The 23,190-nt window shown below is 44.0% G+C and overlaps 1 pseudogene; it reads right to left on the bottom strand.

Annotated features, from left to right (window-relative positions):
* The window catches only part of LOC141215266 (uncharacterized), a 30,761-nt pseudogene extending 8,283 nt beyond the window's left edge, over positions 1-22,478 (bottom strand).
* Between the last annotated feature and the right edge of the window lie 712 nt (positions 22,479-23,190).

Below are 23,190 nucleotides of genomic sequence, written 5' to 3'. Positions count from 1 at the left end.
CTACAGTCTGTTCTTCCAGATGTTATGGGGGAATAGACTGAACCTAGTCAAGCCGGAGGTCAATTACCGCATGAGGAGCCTAGGGTGGTTGGATATGGTGAACCCCGTCGTGTTCCTAGTGAACACCTTCTTGAAAGTTAACGTGGCAAACCTCTGGAAGGAGAGGGCTCCTCAATGGGTATTATCCTGCAAGGGATGGTTTCAGCCATCAATCTTCAGGGGGAAGATTGAAAGATCTTCGCACACTGTATGGGCATCTCCCTGCTTATGTTACCCCGGTTCTGAAAATGATCCACCGGTGGGATCTGGGAATGTGGGAGGTGAGGTCCCTCCAGAGGAAACTCCTCGATAGGAGGGTCTTGCTTTCTCATTTTCAGAGTCCATTGGTCCTCAAGGACTGCCCACGGCGGGATCTGGAGGTTGGGGTGAGTTTGTTTAATTCTAGCAGGATCCCCAAGAAGTACTGGGACTTGACTTGGCGCTGCTTCCAAGGTAAGCTGTGTGTAAGGGGCAATTTGAAGTACAGGAGCTCCGAGGACAGGATTTGCTCCCCGTGAGGCTTGCGCTAACATGCTGGAAAGCATGGAACACTTCCTTCTTCATTGTCCCTTTAATACAGAGGTGTACAACAGGGTGGGAGCTTCCATTGGTTGGCCATGGCTGGCTACTCTATCCTATGCCGGGTGGGCCTATGGAGCGTTTGGAGACCTTGGGAGAAGGGACCGAACCACTTTATTCATACTAAGTGTAGTGGTCAGGTATTTCACGTGGAATGCACGAGTGTTAGTTTCGATGCAGAGCAAAATCCTAAGTGCAGATGAAGTTTGTAGGAACATCCTAGGTGACCTGGTGAAGGCACGTTCTCTGGAGTATGAAAGACTGGCTGCCCGGAGGGTGGCCTGTCTCTGGAGGGGTTTTCCTTCTGGGTGCCTTAGTCCGGTAGTACTCCTATATCCAGGTGGTGGGCTGATGTCTTTTGTTTTGTATTTATGTCTCCTGAATAGGTTTGCAAGCATCGAACTTGAGCCTTGGATGGTGAGCATGTAGGTTGCCTTTGCCCTGGCTTCTGCTCAACTTGGTATGGCAGATGCTACAGACTACAATGTTTTTCTCTGAAGGACTTTCTGAAAAAAAAATAAATTCCACACAGCAGCTGAATGCTCCCTTCCCCTTACTTGGCGCACAGCGGGGGTGCTCTTGGGAACAGTTGACCCAGTTCTCACTCTGGGCAAACCACGACTCCTTGGTGCCTGTTTTGGTGTTACACATCCATCTTCCTCTGTGTTGATGTCATGGCTATGCATGCCAACAGTCCAGGTCGGATCAGTGGACTCATCATTGACTACCTCGTCTTCCATCTCATCCTCCTTCCCAGGTGACATTGTAGGCGGACCTGATAGCAAACGTGTCTCATCATCATCAGCCTCCACCTCTGGAGACAAAAAATTATGTTCTGCCAAGTGTCTTTCTTCTGGCCATAGGTCCTCAAATACATAAGCATCAATGCACGCCACCTCCTCTTGTCCCTCTTCAATGCTGCACAGTGATAGTCCAGAGCCAACCATAGGATACGTACTAAACAGATCCTCAGAGTGGCCAAGCTTCAGGTCATATGTCTCCTATGACTGATAATGGTTGCAGGAAGGAGAACCAGCTTCAGGATTGGATGGGCCAGCCTTCTGTGTATCCACAGTAGACTGTGTGGTGGTGGAAGATTTGTTGCTGCTTGACAAATGCGTAGAGGCCTTGTCTGCTATCCAAGACAGAATCTGCTCTCGCTCTTGTGGTTTCCACACACGTTTAAATTCCAGACCGGGAAATTTTTCCAGGAATATAGTGGATGCATCAAGCTTCTTCTGACCTGACACAGACTGAGTGCCTTCTCGCGCACCACTGACACGTCCCTTAACAACAGTCTTTTTTGACATTTTGGGTTTTGTTGACAGAATTTCAGATGTTGATGGCACAAGTCAAGCTAGCTGTCACAGCCAAAATAGTGGTTAAAATGGCCTGGTGCATGCTTTGTACCAGGCAGTAGGAAATGATTGGACTACTGCTTTGTGTAGGGCACTCAATGATTTTTTAAGCGGACTAATATGGACAGAAGGCAGGCTCTGACCCCTAAAACAGCAGGGAAAATAGAACGGTGCTAAAAAAAAAAAAGGCAGCACAAAATGCTACTTCTGTGTGTGCTGGAAAAATATTGCTTTGCCTCTGACAAGAGCAGTTTTAATATGGACACTGGAAGAACACACAATCTCTCCCTCCTTGTACTCTGACTTTGTTGTGTATCTTCAGCTCTGAAAAGAGCTATTTTTTGGTGGTATTATGGAGCTAGTGAGCGGCTCCTTTAAACACAGAACTAGTATACACGGCAGGTACCCCTTAAAAGGGCTTTTGTTTTATCAAGAGGCCTAAACACTCTCCCTAGCAGCTCAGCAATCTCTCCCTATGCTTATAGAATGCAGGCTCCAGAAGCAATGTGCACAAAATGGCGACGACAGGGCTTAAATAGACCCTATGAAGCTGGGTGGCCAGTCAATCACAGTAATGCCACAACCAAGATGTCTGAAGCATTACTGCGTTTGGTTAAGAAGCCCAGCATGTTTAGTGGCTGCAAAGGAGGCGCCAAAACTGCAGGGCGGGACATCCGAATATAGCGAGGCGAGTACACAAACACTAGCAATATAAAAAGTAACCCGAATACCGTACTATCCGTGCGAATAGTAACGAATACACTCGCTCATCACTAATGATCAGCTCTAATCCTGCCATCTCCACCATTCTCATTATATAAGTATAAACCATATAATTCTGGTGGGTAAAACAAGACTGAACACAAGACCTTCACAGCCGTATACACATCACAGGAGAGATCTCATGACACCTTCTCTCCATCTACCTGATGATCCTGAGGAATATTGGGATCTTCTTGTTTACAGTCCTGTGGAAGAAGAGGACGGGGACATCTCTCTGGTGTTGTCCTCTTACTGGATAGATCTGGAGGAAACACATACAGGGACTGAATTCATTCTTTACATACAGATAATTATAGGCCGTGTGTATTTAGTCTTGTCTATTACCTGGTGATGTGAGGGGCTGGGGAACCTCCATCATGACCTTCTTATACAGATCTTTGTGTCCTTCTAAATACTCCCACTCCTCCATGGAGAAATAGACAGCGACATCCTGACATCTTATAGGAACCTGACACATACAATGATACAGTCATCCCCCCGATCCTTTCATAGCGTTACTGTATAATGTCCCAGCATTCCCAGCAGTGTCACCTCTCCAGTCAGCAGCTCAATCATCTTGTAGGTGAGATCTAGGATCTTCTGGTCATTGTTGTCCTCATGCATCAGGGGGTGAGGTGGAGGCCCTGTGATTGGGCTTAGGGGTCTTCCCCATCCCTCAGGCACAGGGTCCTGACAGCGCTCACTAGAGGTTTTCTTCACTACTGTGTAATCCTGGTTATGGAGAGACACATTCATAAACCTTACTACAGACATTTTCAGAGTCCTCACCTCTCCAGTTCTGTCCATCTGTTATTCCCATAGATAAGAATGATGTAATGTGACGTCATCAGAATCTCTCACCTCTCCAGTAAGCCGGAAGAGGATCTCTAGGGTGAGGTGTAATATCCTCTCCGCCATCTTGTCTCTGTCCATATCCATCTTTGATGCGTAATTCAGGAAAATTCTCTTATATAGAAGATCTTCACTGAGAGGATTCGATATTGTAGAGACCTGAATGTGAAGTTGAGCAGATGTAACGTCATAAAAATCCTGTGTAATAATACAATTACTGGAGATAATAAGGAAACATTTGAGGAGATTTAGGTTTTACAGTATGTAGTTTTCTTCTTTACATCTAGTAATAAAACCTATATATTTTAGGCCACAGACAACAAGCAGTTTCTTCCTCAGAATCTGCAAGTGAATACGTTTCTCATAGACTCATCTTCCTTATTGCTAATTCTAATCTCATTTCCCAACACTGGAATCGCTATTATCAATACTGCAGGAGATATTCATTACACGTAACATGAGAAATAACAACTTCATGATGAGGACAACATCTTCATCTACTACGGCTCTAGAAACATATTTGGCCAGAGTCCGTCACTGACTACATCACCACCGGCCGTCTATATGTTTCTTGTCTTCACCGGACTGTCATCTTCTATCACGTTAGAGCTCAGGTCTGATTCACACTCAGAAGTTTGAGGCATTTATAAAAGCTTGTTTGTAAGAGCACCAAGACGGAGTTATTTGATACCAAAATTTCCATGTACAGTGTTTTATGGGGTTTCAAAACAAAGTGTGAATCTCAAATTGAAATCATTGTTGTTGAGATTTTGTGCAAATTTCAACGCCTCCTCCTGTGTGTCTCCCCACATCAGGAGGAGGTCGTCGATAAATCGACCTTACGATATGATTTTTTGGGCTATAAATATTGCTCTCATGGTAAATGTGTTGCTCCTCCCATTGGACGAGAAAATTTGCTGCCCATACTTACTCCCTTACTTTGTAAAAAAAAAAAATAAAATTGATTGTCAAAGCAGAAATAATTATGATCCAGAAGAAATTTAACTGACATGATAATGAAATCTTATTTCTACTGTATACGTGCTATAGGTATCCAAGTAATAGCTCAGGCTAGTTAATGCTACACTGTGTGGTATGGATGAATATAGAGCTACACATGTGGTCAAAATTGTTAGTACCCCTCGTTTAACCCCTTACTGGCCTGGGGCATATTAGTACGCCCCAGGCCATCACCCCCGGTTCAGCACAGGCTTCGGCGCTGAGCTCGCACTGAACCGGGCACATTTCAGCTGATTCTTACAGCTGACATGTGCCCGCAACAGCCTCGGGTGGAATCGCGATCCACCCGCGGCTGTTAACCAGTTAAATGCCTCTGTCAATCTCTGACAGTTGCATTTAACAGGGCCGCGCCGGAAGTGTGTCACTTACCCCGCCCATCAGTGACCCCGTCATGTGATCGCGGGTCACTGATGGGTGGGCATGGCAACCCAGGGTCTGCAGCAGACCCCAGTGGTTGTCATGAAAAGATTGCTATGAGCGCCACCTAGTGGTCAGCGCTAATAGCAAAGGAGCATTTCTGCTACATAGAGGGGGATCTGCTCATCGCCTCTATGTAGCAGAGGCAATCAGACAGTTGCTGCTTCTAGTCTCCTATGGACTATAGAAGCAAGCAAAAAGTGTAAAAAAAAAGTTAAAAAAAAAAAAAAAATTAAAAGTATAAAAGTTTAAATCACCCCCCCTTTTGCCCCATTCAAAATAAAATAATAAAAAATAAACCCCACACACACATTTGGTATCACCGCGTTCATAATCAAATAATTAATCCGATCGGTAAACGGCGTAACAAGAAAAAAATTCCAAACACCAGAATTATGTTTTTTTTGGTCGCTGCAACATTGCAATAAAATGCAATTATGGGCGATCAAAACATCAGATCGACTCCAAAATGGTATCAATAAAAACGTCAGGCAAAAAATAAGACCTCGCCCGGACCCAGATCCCGAAAAATGGAGATGCTACGGGTCTCAGAAATTACGCCATTTTTTTGGGAATTTTTTTTCACCACTTAAATAAAAAGAACCTATAAATGTTTAGTGTCTACAAACTCATAATGACCAGTTTTAGCATTTAGTGAACGTGGAAAAACAAACAAAACATAATTGTGGAATTGCATTTTTTTTACAATTTCACCGCACTTGGAATTTTTTTCCCTGTTTTCCAGTACACGATAGGGTCAAACTAGTAATGAAGTTTAAAAGTACAACTCGTCCCCCAAAAAATAAGCCCTCGCATGGCCATATTGACCAGTCATGAAGGGGTTAATGAAAGAAAAACCCACAATGGTCACAGAAATACCTTGAATCTGACAAAAGTAATAAATTAAAAATCTCTGAAAATTAACAAATGAAAGTCAGGCATTGCTTTTCAACCCTGCTACCACAGAATTTAAAAAAAAATTAAACTTATGAAATCGGCCTGGACAGAAATGATGGTTCTTCTTCTTAACTTAATATTTTGTTGAACCTTTTGAGGCAATCACTGCAATCAAACGATTTCTGTAACTGTCAATGAGACTCCTGCACCTTTCGACAGGTATTTTGGCCCACTCCTCATGAGCAAACTGCTTCAGTTGTCCCGTGTATGAAGATTGCCTTTTCCAGACGGCATGTTTCAGCTCTTTCCAAAGATGCTCAATAGGATTTAGGTCAGGGCTCATAGAAGGCCACTTCAGAACAGTCCAATGTTTTCCTCTTAGCCATTCTTGGGTGCTTTTAGCTGTGTATTTTGGGTCATTATCCTGTTGCAAGACCCATAACCTGCGACTGAGACCAAGCTTTCTGACACTGGGCAGCACATTTCTCTCTAAAATCCCTTGATAGTCTTGAGATTTCATTGTACCCTACACATATTCAAGACACCATGTGCCAGATGCAGCAAAGCAGCCCCAGAACATAACAGAGCCTCCTTCATGTTTCACAGTAGGGACAGTGTTCTTTTCTTGATATGCTTCATTTTTCCGTCTATGAACATAGAGCTGATGTGCCTTGCCAAAAACTTCCATTTTTGTCTCATCTGTCCATAGGACATTCTCCCAGAGGCTTTGTGGCTTGTCAACATGTAGTTTGGCAAATTCCAGTCTGACTTTTTTGTGATTTTCTTTTTCAACAATGGTGTCCTCCTTGATTGTCTCCCATGAAGTCCACTTTGGATCAAACAACGACGGATGGTCCGATCTGACACTGATGTTCCTTGAGCTTGAAGTTCACCTTTAATCTCTTTTTAAAAGTTATCCTGGGCTATTTTGTTACCATTTGTATTATCCGTCTCTTTGATTTGTCATCAATTTTCCTTTGCTTGTCAAATCTGTCCTTTGCTTTCTCTAGTCCATGTTGAGTGTGGTGCACAGCATGTCACCAAGCAGCACAGTGAGTATCTGTAGCCCTATATACAGGCCCACTGACTGATTACAAGATTGTAGACACCTGTGATGCTAATTAGTGGACACAACTTAATTTAACACGTCTCTTTTGTCACATTATTTTCAGGGGTACCATCATTTCTGTCCAGGCCTCCAGGCTTCATTTTCATAGATTTTTAATTTATTATTACTTTTGTCAAATTCAAGTTATTTCTGTGACCATTGTGGGTTTTTCTTTCATTAAACGAGGGGTACCAACAATTTTGACCACGTGTGTATAACATCGCATGATAGCCAGTGATAATTTTCTTGCTATAGAAAAATCTTCAAATACAGTAGCCACAAATTTAGAATCCCTAATGTAGCTGGGAATTTCATGTACTAGTGGTTGAAGATAGAAATCTATCCACACACCCAGTCTCTCTCCCATGGAACCTAAGCCCGCTACTATTGGTCTGAGTGGTGGTGGAAATATGTTTTTGTGGATCTTAGGAAATTAATGATATAAACAGTACAGACCAAAAGTTTGGACACACCTTCTCATTTAAAGATTTTTCTGTATTTTCATGACTATGAAAATTGTACATTCACACTGAAGGCATCAAAACTATTAATTAACACATGTGGAATTATATACTTAACAAAAAAGTGTGAAACAACTGAAAATATGTCTTATATTCTAGGTTCTTCAAAGTAGCCACCTTTTGCTTTGATGACTGCTTTGCACACTCTTGGCATTCTCTTGATGAGCTTCAAGAGGTAGTCACCGGAAATGGTCTTCCAACAATCTTGAAGGAGTTCCCAGAGATGCTTAGCACTTGTTGGCCCTTTTGCCTTCACTCTGCGGTCCAGCTCACCCCAAACCATCTCGATTGGGTTCAGGTCTGGTGACTGTGGAGGCCAGGTCATCTGGCGTAGCACCCCATCACTCTCCTTCTTGGTCAAATAGCCCTTACACAGCCTGGAGTGTGTTGGGGGTCATTGTGCTGTTGAAAAATAAATGATGGTCCAACTAAACGCAAACCGGACGGAATAGCATGCCGCTGCAAGATGCTATGGTAGCCATGCTGGTTCAGTATGCCTTCAATTTTGAATAAATCCCCAACAGTGTCACCAGCAAAGCCCCTCCACACCATCACACCTCCTCCTCCATGCTTCACGGTGGGAACCAAGCATGTAGAGTCCATCCGTTCACCTTTTCTGTGTCGCACAAAGACACGGTGGTTGGAACCAAAGATCTCAAATTTGGACTCATCAGACCAAAGCACAGATTTCCACTAGTCTAATGTGCATTCCATGTGTTCTTTAGCCCAAACAAGTCTCTTCTGCTTGTTGCCTGTCCTTAGCAGTGGTTTCCTAGCAGCTATTTTACCATGAAGGCCTGCTGCACAAAGTCTCCTCTTAACAGTTGTTGTAGAGATGTGTCTGCTGCTAGAACTCTGTGTGGCATTGACCTGGTCTCTAATCTGAGCTGCTGTTAACCTGCGATTTCTGAGGCTGGTGACTCGGATAAACTTATCCTCAGAAGTAGAGGTGACTCTTGGTCTTCCTTTCCTGGGGTGGTCCTCATGTGAGCCAGTTTCTTTGTAGCGCTTGATGGTTTTTGCAACTGCACTTGGGGACACATTCAAAGTTTGCCCAATTTTTCGGACTGACTGACCTTCATTTCTTAAAGTAATGATGGACACTCGTTTTTCTTTACTTAGCTGCTTTTTTCTTGTCATAATACAAATTCTAACAGTCTATTCAGTAGGACTATCAGCTGTGTATCCACCAGACTTCTGCACAACACAACTGATGGTCCCAACCCCATTTATAAGGCAAGAAATCCCACTTATTAAACCTGACAGGGCACACCTGTGAAGTGAAAACCATTTCCGGTGACTACCTCTTGAAGCTCATCAAGAGAATGCCAAGAGTGTGCAAAGCAGTCATCAAAGCAAAAGGCGGCTACTTTGAAGAACCTAGAATATAAGACGTATTTTCAGTTGTTTCACACTTTTTTGTGAAGTATATAATTCCACATGTGTTAATTCATAGTTTTGATGCCTTCAGTGTGAATGTACAATTTTCATAGTCATGAAAATACAGAAAAATCTTTAAATGAGGTGTGTCCAAACTTTTGGTCTGTACTGTAGGTATGAAAGGATGTTCCACATAGAGCTGTTCTGCCAGTTTTTTTTATCCAAGGCTCCTGTACTTAAACCTTTTTGTAGCAATATATATAATTCCATATTGAAATAATTGGTGGGGTCTCAGGTTAGTTCCAAATACACATCCGTGTTTCTTGTTTCTTAAATCCATCAAATTGAGCTTGAGCTAAATAGAATGTAATACCACTATTGTGCCCCACTTGTCTGCTTGTCGCACTGTCAAATTCATATTAGTTTTGAGTTCCCTCAGGGCAATTTTTTCTTTTCTAGTTACTTTGTTATTTTTATTTCCCCTATAAATGATTTCATTTGTTTAGAGAAACCAAATCCTTTTCAATAAGATCCTGAAACTGGTCTAAAAAGATGGAACGTGATTGAAGTGGCTTAAAGGATGGATTTCCCCTATGAAACAGACCATTCAGAGAGGTATCAGACTTCATAGATTCCCTCTCCAATGATTTCAATTGTAATAAAACCTTTTGTTCTGGAAAAGATTTGTTAGGAGTAATATCAGAACTAACTGTTGCAACATCAGTAATATTTTCAACATCATTATCAGAGCTATCAAAATGACATTTCACAGTAAGGGTCCGCGCCAGTCTATTAACATCCAAAATTGCTCTAAATACAGCAAACTCGTTGGTAGGGGCAAAACTTAGGCTTTTCGCTAAAAGTGATAATTGTTCCTCTGATAACACAAAACTGGTCAAATTCCAAAATCGATAGCTCTAATAGCGGCGGTTTCTGTTCCGGGTGGTATATCTGTTTCCGCTTGTGTTTGTGGCCCCCCTTCCTCTGTTTTTTGGCATGCTAGTAGATGTATTTTGTGGATGTTCAGAATAAAATCTTCCATCTTCCCTAAGTTAGCTTTCAGTTTCTCATTATGGCTAGTGAAATCCTTGTTGTGCACAAATGTTTCCAATGAGGATTGGATACAAAAACAGAAATAAAAAGTAAGTTCCAGCTCCTCATATTTCAGGATTAACCCATCAACTTCAATGAACAATCACTAAGGATGCAGTTCCACTCTGTGTGAAATGTCTCATCATACAGGGCTGTGGCCATTTTTTTTAGCCTTAATCCCCTTGGTATCATCTCCTTTTTCACATACATTTCCAATTCTTGTAATAAGAAAAAAACATGCAAAAAAGCACGAGACACATGTTAAACATTTGTTTTAAAAGAAATTAAGTCTTTTGAGCACCAGAACAGATGTACACCGCAGGGATGGCACAGGTGCGGCTGCTACACCAACCTTGGCAGTCTAACCACTTGCTGCTGTAAAATGCAAACATGGCATCTAAGAAGGTTTGACAGAGTTCGGCTCAGTGCCCCTCCTCCCTAAGTACTAAGTATAGGGCTGCCTAGTTACTACGATACTTAAATGCCTAATAATGGTGTCTGGGCCTGCAATATACGAAAGTCTATTAACACATTAACACGCCTCCAAACACATTAGACTAAAACACACGCCCCCAGGAAGAAGCAGGTGCAAAACGTGCGTCGGGGCTTCCGCCTACCCAGTGGCTGCTACTATCCTAGGTACTAATCCTATACAAGTATCTATGCTCTTATATTTCTATATGGTAGTTCTTTTAACCCCTTCAGCTTTTTAGCTGGTATGTCTATTGCACGCAAGGCACTTTATGCATTTATTTATATGCTGTATTATAAGCATTTACTTATTAATATATACATATTCCTTATAGATTTAATTCTGTTTTTTTTGTTACTTAAACTACTTTAGTAGTGCATGATCTATTGAACTGGTACCATTGTGGGTCTGATTAATTTTTATATATTTCATTGCACTAGGAATATGTTGTAATAGAACCACATGTTATATACTATCCACTTGGTGGCTACGATATAAATTATTTATTATTTTTATATCACATAAATTTTTGCAATTGTGACATACTCAGGGGTACCATTTCTAATTTATACTGGGTGAGGTGTCACACTGTCTTGTATCCCCTCCTCTTGAATTTTAATATATTTTTGTCTTTGTAAAGTTCTATTAATAAATAATGTCTTTTTGAATGTCTATGTAATTTGGCAGTACCCATTTAATGTACCGCTATGTGGTCAAATATAAGCACATTAGACTGAAGTTGAATGAAAGCACTGATTTCGGGGGGTTTGGTTGACTATATAATGTATTTGGGAGCCTCCTGGCAGATGATGTCAGGGCAGAGAAGGATCTGGCATCCTGAATTTCACATGTTAATCTGTTTGTTCTTCCTGTAGAAAATCCTCCACTAGAGGAGTCTTGAGGCGACCCTCATACAGATCACAAAAAAGCTGGAATATTTGTGTGTATGGGGGAGTTGGGAGAGATAGCCGTCGGCCAAATGACCGTTCAGCCAACACTTATCTCGTGTATGGGGCTGTTAGTATTACATGTCAGGCAGTGATGATACACAGCACTACAGTAGTACAGTGCATTACCTGAGCAATCAGAGGCTTGTATGTTGTATGATCGCACTAAAGAGAGTTGTTTAACCCCTTAGAGACAATTTTGACCTTATTGACCAAGCCAAAGTTTACAATTCTGACCAGTGTCACTTTATGAGGCAATATCCCTGGAACACTTCAATGGATCTTACTAATTCAAAGATTGTTTTTAGCGACATATTGTACTTCACGATAGTGGTAAAATTTATTTGATATGACTTACATTTATTTGTAAAAAAATGGAAATTTGGCAAAAATTAAGCAATTTTCAAACTTTGAATTCTTATGCCCTTAAATCAGAGTTATGTCACATGCTTCACAGGAACTGAAGCAACATGGAAGGAAAAAGTAAACATTTAACTTTTTTCACATAAATTTTACTTCAGACCCAAATTTTTTTTATTTTCACAAGGCTAATAATAGAAAATGGACCACAAAATGTGTTGTGCAATTTCTGCTGAGCATGCAGATATGTTATATGTGGGGGAAAACCACTGTTTAAGCACACGGCAGGGTTCGGATGGGAAGGAGCATTGTTTGACTTTTTGAAAGCAAAAATGGCTGGAAATAAGACCGGACACCATGTTGCGTTTGGAGAGCCTGTGATGTGTCTAAAAATAGTTGAAACCCCCCATAAGTCCCCCCATTTTGGAAACTACACCCCTCATGGAATGCATCTAGATATGTGTTGATCACATTGAACCCCCAGGTGCTTCACAGAAGTTTAGAGCGTAGTGCAGTGAAGATAAAAAATTCAACTTTTTCAACAAAAATGTAATTTTAGCCCCAAATTTCTTTGTTTTCACAAAGGTAACAGAAGAAATTGAAGCCCAAAATTTGTTGTTCAATCTCTCGAGTACGCTGATACCCCATATATAGAGGAAAACTAATTGTTTGGGCGCATGGCAGGGCTCAGAAAGGAAGGAGTGACGTTTTGGAATGCAGACTTTGATGGAATAGTCTGCGGGTGTCATTTTACGTTTGGAGAGCCCCTGATGTGCCTAAACAGTGGAAAAGCCCAACAAGTGACCCCATTTTGGAAACTACACCCCTCAAGGATTTTATCCATGGGTACAGTGAGCATTTTGAACACACAGGTACTACACATAATTTGATAACATTAGGTCGTCATATGGAAAATTTTAATTTTTTTCACGAAAATATTGTTTTAGCCCCAAATCTGTAATTTTCACGATGGATAATAGTTGAAAATGGATCCCATAATTTGTTACATAATTTATTCTGAACGTGATGATACCGTATATGTGGTCAAAAACTTCTGTTTGGGCACATGGCAGGGCTAGGAAAGGAAAAAGTGCTATTTATCTGGAATAAATTGTGAATGCCACATCGCATTTGGAGAGCCCCTGACATGCGAAAGCAGCAGAAACCCCCTGAGGTGACCACATATTTGAAAATTTACTGCCTAAGGAATTAATCTAGGGGTATAGTGAGTGTTTTGAACTCATAGGTGCCTCACAGAATTTTATAACACTGAAACATGGAAATATGACATTTTAGTGGTAAAAATATAATTATTGTATTTGCTGCAAATTTTCATGTACACAAGGGTTAATAGGTGAAAATGGACCCCATAATTTATCGCACAATTTCTTCCGAACACGGTGAGCCCCATATGTCATCAGAAATTGTTTTTAGGCCACACGTCAGGGCTGAGAAGAAAGGAGAGCTATTTGGCTTTTGGAGCACAGATTTTGCTAGAATAGTTTGCGGGCGACATTTGCGGAGCCCTGAATGTGTCAGAACAGCAGAAAAACCCCAAAAGTAACCCCATTGTAGAAATTGCACCTCTCAATGAATTCATCTACAGCTACAGTGACTATTTTGTAACATCCACTTCAGGCTTTTTCTGGAGAATTGCAAATCTGCCAGTTTAATGCCCACACATTGTGCCCCCATACAGTGTAGTGCCCCCATATATTGTAGCATCGGAGTCTCTGCCCCCTGCCAGGCAGAGACGCCGTCCCCCTTACCGCCGCGGTCCTGCTCCGTCTTCCGGCCTCTCTGCAGCTGCTGCTGGTGCACGCAGCTTCCCTGGCTCTGTGCTTAGGGCGCCCGCGCACGCTCACTCCCGGGTTTGCACGGGCCATGGAACCCGGTGGCCCCCAGGCTCCTTCGCTTGCTGACCTGTACCAGGAGGTTTCTCATCAGAGATCCCAACAGGAAACCATCCTGACCTACCTGCGGTCTGTCAACTCCCGCCTGGACATGCTGTCCGTCCCACCTGTGTCCGCCTCGAGCCGAGCGGCACCCGCTCTGGCGGCGCCTCAGCCTACTGGTGCCATGGCATCCAGCTCTGGACCCCGGCTCTCTGCGGCTCGTTTTGGGGGTGACCCCGTCTTATGTCGGGGTTTTCTGAACCAGTGCACGCTGCACTTTAAACTCCTGGCACATCAGTTTCCCTCCGACTGGGCCAAGGTGGCGTTCATCATGTCTCACCTCACCGGGGAAGCATTGGCATGGCTAAACCCTTTATGGGAGAGAGGGGATCCCCTGGTGTCAGATCTTCCGGCTTTCCTCACTACCTTCCGGAAGGTCTTCGATGAGCCTGGACGAAGGACTTCTACTGCCTCCTCATTGCTCTGTCTCCGCCAAGGGAGTCTCACCGTGGGCCAGTGTGCCATACAGTTCCGTACCCTCACATCTGAGCTTGCCTGGAACAACTAGGCCCTGGTGTCCACCTTCTGGGAGGGTCTTTCCGGACGGAGGAAGGACGAGCTAGCTGGCCGGGACATTCCTACCACCCTGCATGACCTGGTGTCACAAGCTACCTGGATTGACATCCGTTTCCTGGAACGAGCTAAGGAGACTACCCGGGAGAGAAGATTTCCCCATCTTGCTTCTGTTTTCCAGAAACCTGCCTCCCAACCAGCAACTCCCCGGGCACGCTCGCCCGAACCCATGCAGATCGACCAGACCAAGATGGTCAAGTCTCGCCAAGAAGCACGCCGAGCCGAGGGGAGTTGTTTTTACTGTGGTAGTAAGGAGCATCTGATTCGTTCCTGTCCGGTGAAGGCGGGAAACTCCAGCGTCTAGGACCGCTCGGAGAGGTCATCCTAGGCAAGAGTAAATCCACTCTGCATTTTCCGTGGAGAGGCGTGTGCGCCTATCAGTGATGATTGCCCCAGCGGAACTGAAAACAGGCTCAGACACCACACTAGCAGCCGGGCAGGCCAACACCTCCAAGGCATATAAGGAGAGGTCGAGCCAAGTGTTCAGTTTAGACACCCAATAATTAAAGGGAACTGAAGCGTCAGAAAGGACACACGTATGGTCACTTAAGTAACCCTTGAGCATCTTCTGCAACTTATCCCTCCTTGGCATTGTTACAGGCACAAATAGCCCTTGCTGTTGTGCTGATTTACTGAAAATAGCCCAATTTGTACACATTTTCCTCCACCTCCATTGGAGCTGATGTTCGTGTCTCTCCCCATTATCCCTTGGTGTAGAAAAGAGCTGGTACCTCTGTCACCAGCATTGTATGAGGGTGACGTTTTCAGCAACTGATCTACAACGGCCCTCTTGAACGATTCCATTGTAAAACTCTTTGGTGACTCCAAAAGGAGAGAAGGAAATTTCTCCTTGTACCGTGGATCGAGAAAGGCGGCCAAGCAGTATAGGTTGTTGGATAAAATGTGAATCACGTGAGGGTCTTGCCACAGACACTTACACATGAACTGTGCCATGTGGGCCAAGCTGCAAAAAGGCAAATGCTCTGTGTCCCCAAAAGTACCCATCCTCTCCTCATGCTGACTCGCCTTCTCCTCCACCTCCTCGTTCTCCTCTCCAGCCCATCCAGCCTGGACAGACATGAACCTTGTGTTGGGTGTCCACTCTGTAGCATTACAAGTCCCCTCGGTAGCACAGAAAAACAAGTCCTCTCCCTCCTCATCTTCCTCCTCATCACCCATTGTTGCCTCAGAATATTGAGTGGGCTGGGTAGTAACACCCATTGGGAAATCTGGCTCCATACCAACATGCTGGGCACTCAAAGCTTCCTCTTTGAGATTATGCAGTGATTGTTTCAAGAGACACAGATGCGGGATGGTTATGCTGATAATAGCCTGATCACTGTTCACGAGGTGTGTGCAGTACTCAAAGTTGAAGCGGAAACGAGACTGGCGATCGATGGGCTTAGACCCAAAAAGTCACCAGGTCAAGATGGCTTAACATCCGAGTACTTTAGGACCTTTAGGGACTATTTAGTCCCTCTCTTGACTCAGGTGTTTAATGAGTGTCTCTCCTCGGGCACTCTGCCGAGATCATTAAGGAGGTCAGCTTTGATCATTTTGTCGAAGGCTAAGGATCCGTCACGCATTGATAATTGGCATCCCATAGCACTTCTCAATGTGAACAGGAAGATTTTGGCTAAGATACTTTTCAACAGGCTGGTGAAGTTTGCAACTTGGCTCCTTTCGAAGGCTCAGCACTGTTGCGTTCCTGGCCGTAGAACTTTTACTGCTGTTCTTGTTGTCCAAGAGGCCATGGAGCAAGGCAGGGCAGGCCTTTGGTAGGGGTTCTTGCTGACCCTGGATGAGGCAAAAGCCTTTGATAGGGTTAACCATGAGTACCTCTGGTTCACTCTTGAGGTATGGTCTGCCTGGAGGGTTTGTGGACTGGCTTAAGACCTTGTATGCAGGGGCTGAGACTTTCCCTCTGGTAAATGTGTGGATTGGACAAACTTTCAGGGTAGGATCTGGTGTCCGTCAGGGCTGTCCTCTTAGCCCTTTGCTTTACGCCTTTGCAGTTGATCCCATTCTCAGAAGGATCGATTGTGGATCGTTGGCAGGGGTGCGGATGGGCAGGGCGGTGCCGGAGTCTATCCTGAGGGGTGGCCTACGCGGACGATGTCACCGTCTTTGTTTCTTCGCAAGAGGAGGCAATAGTGGTGATGTCAGAAGTGGAGCGCTACTCGGAGGCATCCGGGTCCAAGGTCAACCAGGATAAGTGTGAAAGTCTCTGACTGGGAGGCGGATATCCGGGGTTTGATCTTCCGGACACCCTCCCCAAACACCAAGAACACGCCAAAGTTCTGGGCACCGAATTCAGCCAGGGTGATTACCCCATGAAAAACTGGGAAGGCAGAATCAAAAGATGTCGCCCAAAGAGTGGACCAATGGAAGGGTTGGTCTGACCCTAAGGGAAAGGGTTGGCCTGTGCAAAGCTTTCCTGCTCCCCTTGCTAATCTACCTAGGCAGCATCTGTGTCTTGCCAGAGCCTCTTTGGACACGGGTCTACAGTCTGTTCTTCCAGATGTTATGGGGGAATAGACTGAACCTAGTCAAGCGGGAGGTCACTTACCGCACAAGGAGACTAGGGTGGTTGGATATGGTGAGCTCCGTGGTGTTCCTAGTGAACACCTTCTTGAAAGTTAACGTGGCAAACCTCTGGAAGAAGAGGGCTCCTCCGTGGGTATTATCCTGCAAAGGATGGTTTCAGCCTTTCTTCCAGGAATGGGAGACAGGGGGAAGATTGATGGATCTTCGCACACTGCATGGGCATCTCCCTGCTTATGTTACCCCGGCTCTGAAATTGATCCACCGGTGGGGTCTGGGAATGTAGGAAGTGAGGGCCCTCCCGAGGAAACTCCTTGGTAGGAGGGTCTTGCTTTCTCATTTTCATAGTCCATTGGTACTCAAGGACTGCCCAAGTCGGGATCTGGAGGTTGGGATGAGTTTGTTAAATTCTAGCAGGATCCCCAAGAAGTACTGGGACTTGACTTAGCGCTGCCCCCATGAGGCTTGTGCTAACATACTGGAAAGCATGAATCACTTCATACTTCATTGCCCCTTTAATACAGAGGTGTACAACAGGGTGGGAGTTTCCATTGGTTGGCCGCGGCTGGCTACTCTGTCCTATGCCAAGTGGGCCTATGGAGCGTTCGGAGACCTTGGGAGAAGGGACCGAACCATTTCATTCATAGTAAGTGTAGTGGTGAGGTATTTCACGTGGAACGCACAAGTTTTAGTTTCGATGCAGAGTAAAATCCTCAGTGTAGATGAAGTTTGGAGGAACATCGTAGGTGACCTGGTGAAGGTACGTTTTCTGGAGTATGAAAGACTGGGTGCCCGGAAGGCGGCCCATCTCTGGAGGGGCTTTTCCTTCAGGGTACCTTAGTCCGGTAGTACTGCTATATCCTGGTGGTGGGCTGATGTCTTCCCACCCTAGATTTTTGTTTTGTATTTATGTCTCCTGAATAGAAGGTTTTCAAGCATCGAACTTGAGCCTTGGATGGTGAGCATGTAGGTTGCCTTTGCCCTGGCTTCTGCTCAACTTGGTATGCCAGATGCTACAGACTACAATGTTTTTCTCTGAAGGACTTTCTGAAAAAAAATTCCATACAGCAGCTGAACGCCCCCTTGCCCTGACTTGGCGCACAGTGAGGGTGCTCTAGGGAACAGTTGACCCAGTTCTCACTCTGGGCAAATCACGACCCCTTGGTGCCTGAGTTGGTGCTACATATCCATCTTCCTCTGTGTTGCTGTCATGGCTATGCATGCCAACGGTCCAGGTCGGATCAGTGGACTCATCATCGACTACCTCGTCTTCCATATAATCCTTCTTCCCAGTTGACATTGTAGGCTGACTTGATAGCAACTGTGTCTCATCATTAGCCTCCACCTCTGGAGACAAAAAATGACATTCCGCCAAGTGGCTTTCTTCTGGCCGTAGATCCTCAAATATTTGAGCATCAACGCACGCCACCTTCTCTTGTCCCTCTTCAATGCTGCACGGTGATAGTCCAAAGCCAACCAAAGCATACGTACCAAACAGATCCTCGGAGTGGCTAAGCTTGGGGTCATATGTCTCCTGTGACTGATAATGGTTGGAGGAAGGAGAACCAGCTTCAGGATTGGATGGGCCAGTCTTCTGTGTATCCACAGTAGACTGTGTGGTCGTGGAAGATTTGTTGCTGCTTGACAAATGCGTAGAGGCCTTGTCTGCTATCCAAGACAGAATCTGCTCTCGCTCTTCTGGCTTCCACACACGTTTAAAATCCAGACCGGGAAATTTTTCCAGGAACATAGTGGATGCATCAAACTTCTTCTAACCTGACACAGACAGAGTGCCTTCTCGCGCACCACGTCCACGTCCCTTAACAACAGGCTTTTTTGGCATTTTGGGTTTTGTGGACAGATTTTCAGATGTTGATGGCACAATCCAAGCTAGCTGTCACAGCCAAAATAGTGGTTAAAATGGCCTGGTGCATGCTTTGTAGCAGGCATTAGGAAATGTTTGGACTACTGCTTTGTGTAGGGCACTCAATGATTCAATGATTTTTTAAGTGGACTAACATGGACAGAAGGCAGGCTGACACCCCAAAATAGTGGTTAAAATGGCCTGGTGCATGCTTTGTAGCAGGCAGTAGGAAATGTTTGGACTACTGCTTTGTGTAGGGCACAAAACGCTTTTTTAAGTGGACTAATATGGACAAAAGGTAGGCACTGACCCCTGAAAACAGCAGGGAAAAAAGATCAGTGCTAAAAAAAGGGCAGCACAAAATGCTCCTTCTGTGTGTGCTGGAAAAATATTGCTTTGCCTCTGACAAGAGCTGTTTTAAAATTGACACTGGAAGAACACACAATCTCTCCCTCCTTGTACTCTGACTTTGTTGTGTGTCTTCAGCTCTGAAAAGAGCTATTTTTTGGTGGTATTATAGAGCTAGTGAGCGGCTCCTTTAAATACATAACTAGTATACATTGCAGGTAGCCCTTAAAAGGGCTTTTGTTTTATCAAGAGGCCTAAACACTCTCCCTAGCAGCTCAGCAATCTCTCCCTATGCTTATAGAATGCAGGCTCCAGACGCAATGTGCACAAAAGGGCGGCGGCAGCAGGGCTTAAATAGACCCTATGACTCTGGGTGGCCAGCCAATCACAGTAATGTCACAACCAAGATGTCTGCGGCATTACTGTGATTGGTTAAGAAGCCCAGCATGTTTAGTGGCTGCAAAGGAGGCGCCAATACTGCAGGGCGGGACAACCGAATATAGCGAAGCGAGTACACAAATACTAGCAATATAACTAGCAACCCAAATACCGTACTATCCGTGCGTATAGCGAATAGTAACGAATACACTCGCTCATCACGAACGATCAGCTCTAATCCAGCCATCTTCACCATTCTCATTATACAAGTATAAACCATATAATTCTGGTGGATAAATCAAGACTGAACACAAGACCTTCACAGCCGTCTACACATCATAGGGGAGATCTCATGACACCTTCTCTCATCTACCTGATGATCCTGAGGAATATTGGGATGTTCTTGTTTACAGTCCTGTGGAAGAAGAGGACGTGGACATCTTTCTGGTGTTGTCCTCTTACTGGATAGATCTAGAGGAAGCAAATACAGGGACTGAATTCATTCTTTACATATAGACAATTATAGGCCATGTGTATTCAGTCCTGTCTATTACCTGGTGATGTGAGGGGCTGGGGAACCTCCATCATGACGTCCTTGTACAGATCTTTGTGTCCTTCTAAATACTCCCACTCCTCCATGGAGAAATAGACAGCGACATCCTGACATTTTATAGGAACCTGACACATACAATGATACAGTCATCCCCCTGATCCCTTCATAGTGTTACTGTATAATGTCCCAGCAGTGTCACCTCTCCAGTCAGCAGCTCAATCATCTTGTAGGAGAGATTTAGGATCTTCTGGTCATTGATGTCCTCATATATCAGAGGGTGAGGTGGAGGCCCCGTGATTGGGCTCAGGGGTCTTTCCCATCCCTCAGACACAGGGTGCTGGCGCCGCTCACTAGAGGTCTTCTTCACTACTGTGTAATCCTGATAATGGAGAAACACCTTAATAAATCTCACTACAGACATTTCCAGAGTCCTCACCTCTCCAGTTCTGTCCATCTGTTATTCCCATATATAAGAATGATGTAATGTGACGTCATCAGAATCTCTCACCTCTCCAGTAATACGGAAGAGGATCTCTGGGGTGAGGTGTAATATCCTCTCCGCCATCTTGTCTCTGTCCATATCCATCTTTGATGGGTAAATCAGGAAAATTCTCTTATATAGAAGAAATTCACTGAGAGGATCTGATATTGTAGAGACCTGAATGAGAAGATGATGAGCCTATGTAACATCATAAAAATCCTGTGTAATAATACAATTACTGGACATAAGGGAAACATTTGAGGAGATTTATGTTTTACAGTATCTAGTTTTCTTCTTTACATCTAGTAATAAAACCTATACATTTTAGGCCACAGACAACAAGCAGTTTCTTCCTCAGAATCTGCAAGTGAACACGTTTCTCATAGACCCACCTTCCATAAAGCTAATTCTCATCTCATTTTCCGACACTGGAATAGGCATTAGCAATACTGCAGGAGATATTCATTACACGTCACATGAGAAATAACTACTTCATGATGAGGATGAAATCTTCATCTTCTACTACTGCTCTATAAACATATTTGGCCAGAGTCCGTCACTGACTACATCTCCACCGGAAGTCTATATGTTTCCCGTCTTCACCGGACTGTCATCTTCTATCACGTTAGATCTCAGGTCTGATTCACACCCAGAAGTTTGAGGCATTAATAAAAGCTTGTTTGTAAGACCACAAAGACAGGAGTTATTTGATACCAAAGTCTCCATGTACAGTGTTTTATGGGGTTTATTTCTGGCCTTAGGCTTTCCTATAATACAAGAAAAACTCCATAAAAAAAAGCAGATATTAAAATCAGAAAATAGGAGGAATGACCCAGCGTATCAGGATATAAACTTGAATAAAACAGAGCTTTTATTGAGCCATTAAAAAATGCTGCTACCACCATAATAAGTCTTAGTGCACACAAGGATCACAGCTGTCTCGACCTATGCGTTTCGACGTGCAGTCTTAATCATGGTCTGTCTGAACTGTGGACTAGTGAGCATATAAAGGTAGGTTGTAATTAAAGATAATAGTTATCATGTGCTCACTAGTCTCTGAGGTCAGTATGATTAGCATAGACAAAAATGAAATAAAAATGTTAGTGACACATATTACCCTCTAAAATTAATATCATTGACATGTAGAAAAAATAAAAATATTTGTGATTCAAATATAGAATAAATATAAAAACTAGCGCTATACCATTTCCAAGGTGTGAACAAAACTGTCATTAATATTGTAGCATTAGATCCTGCCTGAGATTCAATCCAAAGGGTACTCGGGTTTCTAACATAAAAATCCAATATGGTTCCCTATTTAGCAGTTTGCGTCTATGGTCTCCCCCCCCGGATAGGTCTATACACTCTTTCTATGCCTTGAAATTTCAGTGCTGAAACTTCTCATTTATGGAACGTTGGGAAGTGTGTTGACGCTGCTGAAATATTTGTGGCCAAAGGATTAACCGCATCAGATATGTGTCCTCTAATCCGTAGTATTAAAGGGCCGGTAGTACAATCAAAGTATTGGATCTTACATGTAATATATTCAACAAGGTATATAAGCCAGGGTGTGCTGCAATTAATAAAGTCATGTATTTTGTGTATACGATTATTATGCAGTGAGGTAAACGTATCCTTTTTCACTGTGTGTGAACACGCTTTACAGCGGCTCGCTCCGCATTTGAAAAAAACACTAAGGTTTAACCAGGTAGTAGATTGAGAATGTCTATGCTCTTCACTCAGGAAAAGACTGGGGGACAGGGTGGTACCACAGCCACAAACCGAATATCCTTGGTAAGAATTGTATTAAGCCCCGGATCCTGGTGTAACATTGTATGTATTTCTTTATAATGGACACCACTTTGTTATACTGCGGACTATAAGTTGTAGGGAATGTTACACTGGAAGTTTCACATCCCAAATCTTTTTTTCGCTCCTTATTTTTGAGAAGATCCTTACGTTCTAGGCTCGATACCATTTTGTATGATTTTATAAGATTCCAATCAGGATAACCTCTTTTTGCCAATCTGTCACAAACTTCACTGGCTTCCATATCAAAAGAAGTATTATCCATACAATTTTGTTTCGCCCTAATTAATTCCCCATATGGAATACTGCGCTTGATATGCAGCGGTGGAGAGCACTGAATGTTCAAGCTTCTTAATAGCGGTACACAGCGTAGCCGCACTGCGGCTCCTGCCGGAATCGCCTGTGCCCGCTGTTAAAGGGCATGAATATTCAACCTCTCTCCACGCCCATGGGCGTGGGGAGGGGGTGAATATTCATGCCCTTTAATAAGCGGGCACACGCGATAGCCCAGCAGCAGCAGGAGCCGCAGCGCTGCTATGCTGTGTGCCGGCTATGAAGGAGAGTGAAGTCACTGCTCCCCGCACAGGGAGCAGTGACTTCCGTCAGCTGATCTCTCCTTGTGAGCCGCGCATGGTATTGACGCCATGCACGGCTCACATGGCTCACATGGAGAGATCAGTGCGGGCAGACAGGACGCAGCGCTGGAGGTAAGAAGAGAGGTGAGTAGGAGTGTTTATTTATTTTTTTATGTGCAGCATGATGCGGATTAGGGGGAACATGCATACTAGGATAAGGATGAGGGGTGCCATGCATACCAGGATGGGGATTAGGGGTGCCATGCATACCAGGATGGGGATTAGGGGTGCCATGCATGCCAGGAC

This window comes from Phyllobates terribilis, unplaced genomic scaffold (assembly GCF_046119375.1).
Source record: "Phyllobates terribilis strain yellow unplaced genomic scaffold, ASM4611937v1 Scaffold_235__1_contigs__length_3068650, whole genome shotgun sequence".
Lineage (NCBI taxonomy): Eukaryota > Metazoa > Chordata > Amphibia > Anura > Dendrobatidae > Phyllobates > Phyllobates terribilis.
Note: the sequence above shows the minus strand (reverse complement) of the source record. Positions and strands in the feature narration are given on the sequence as shown.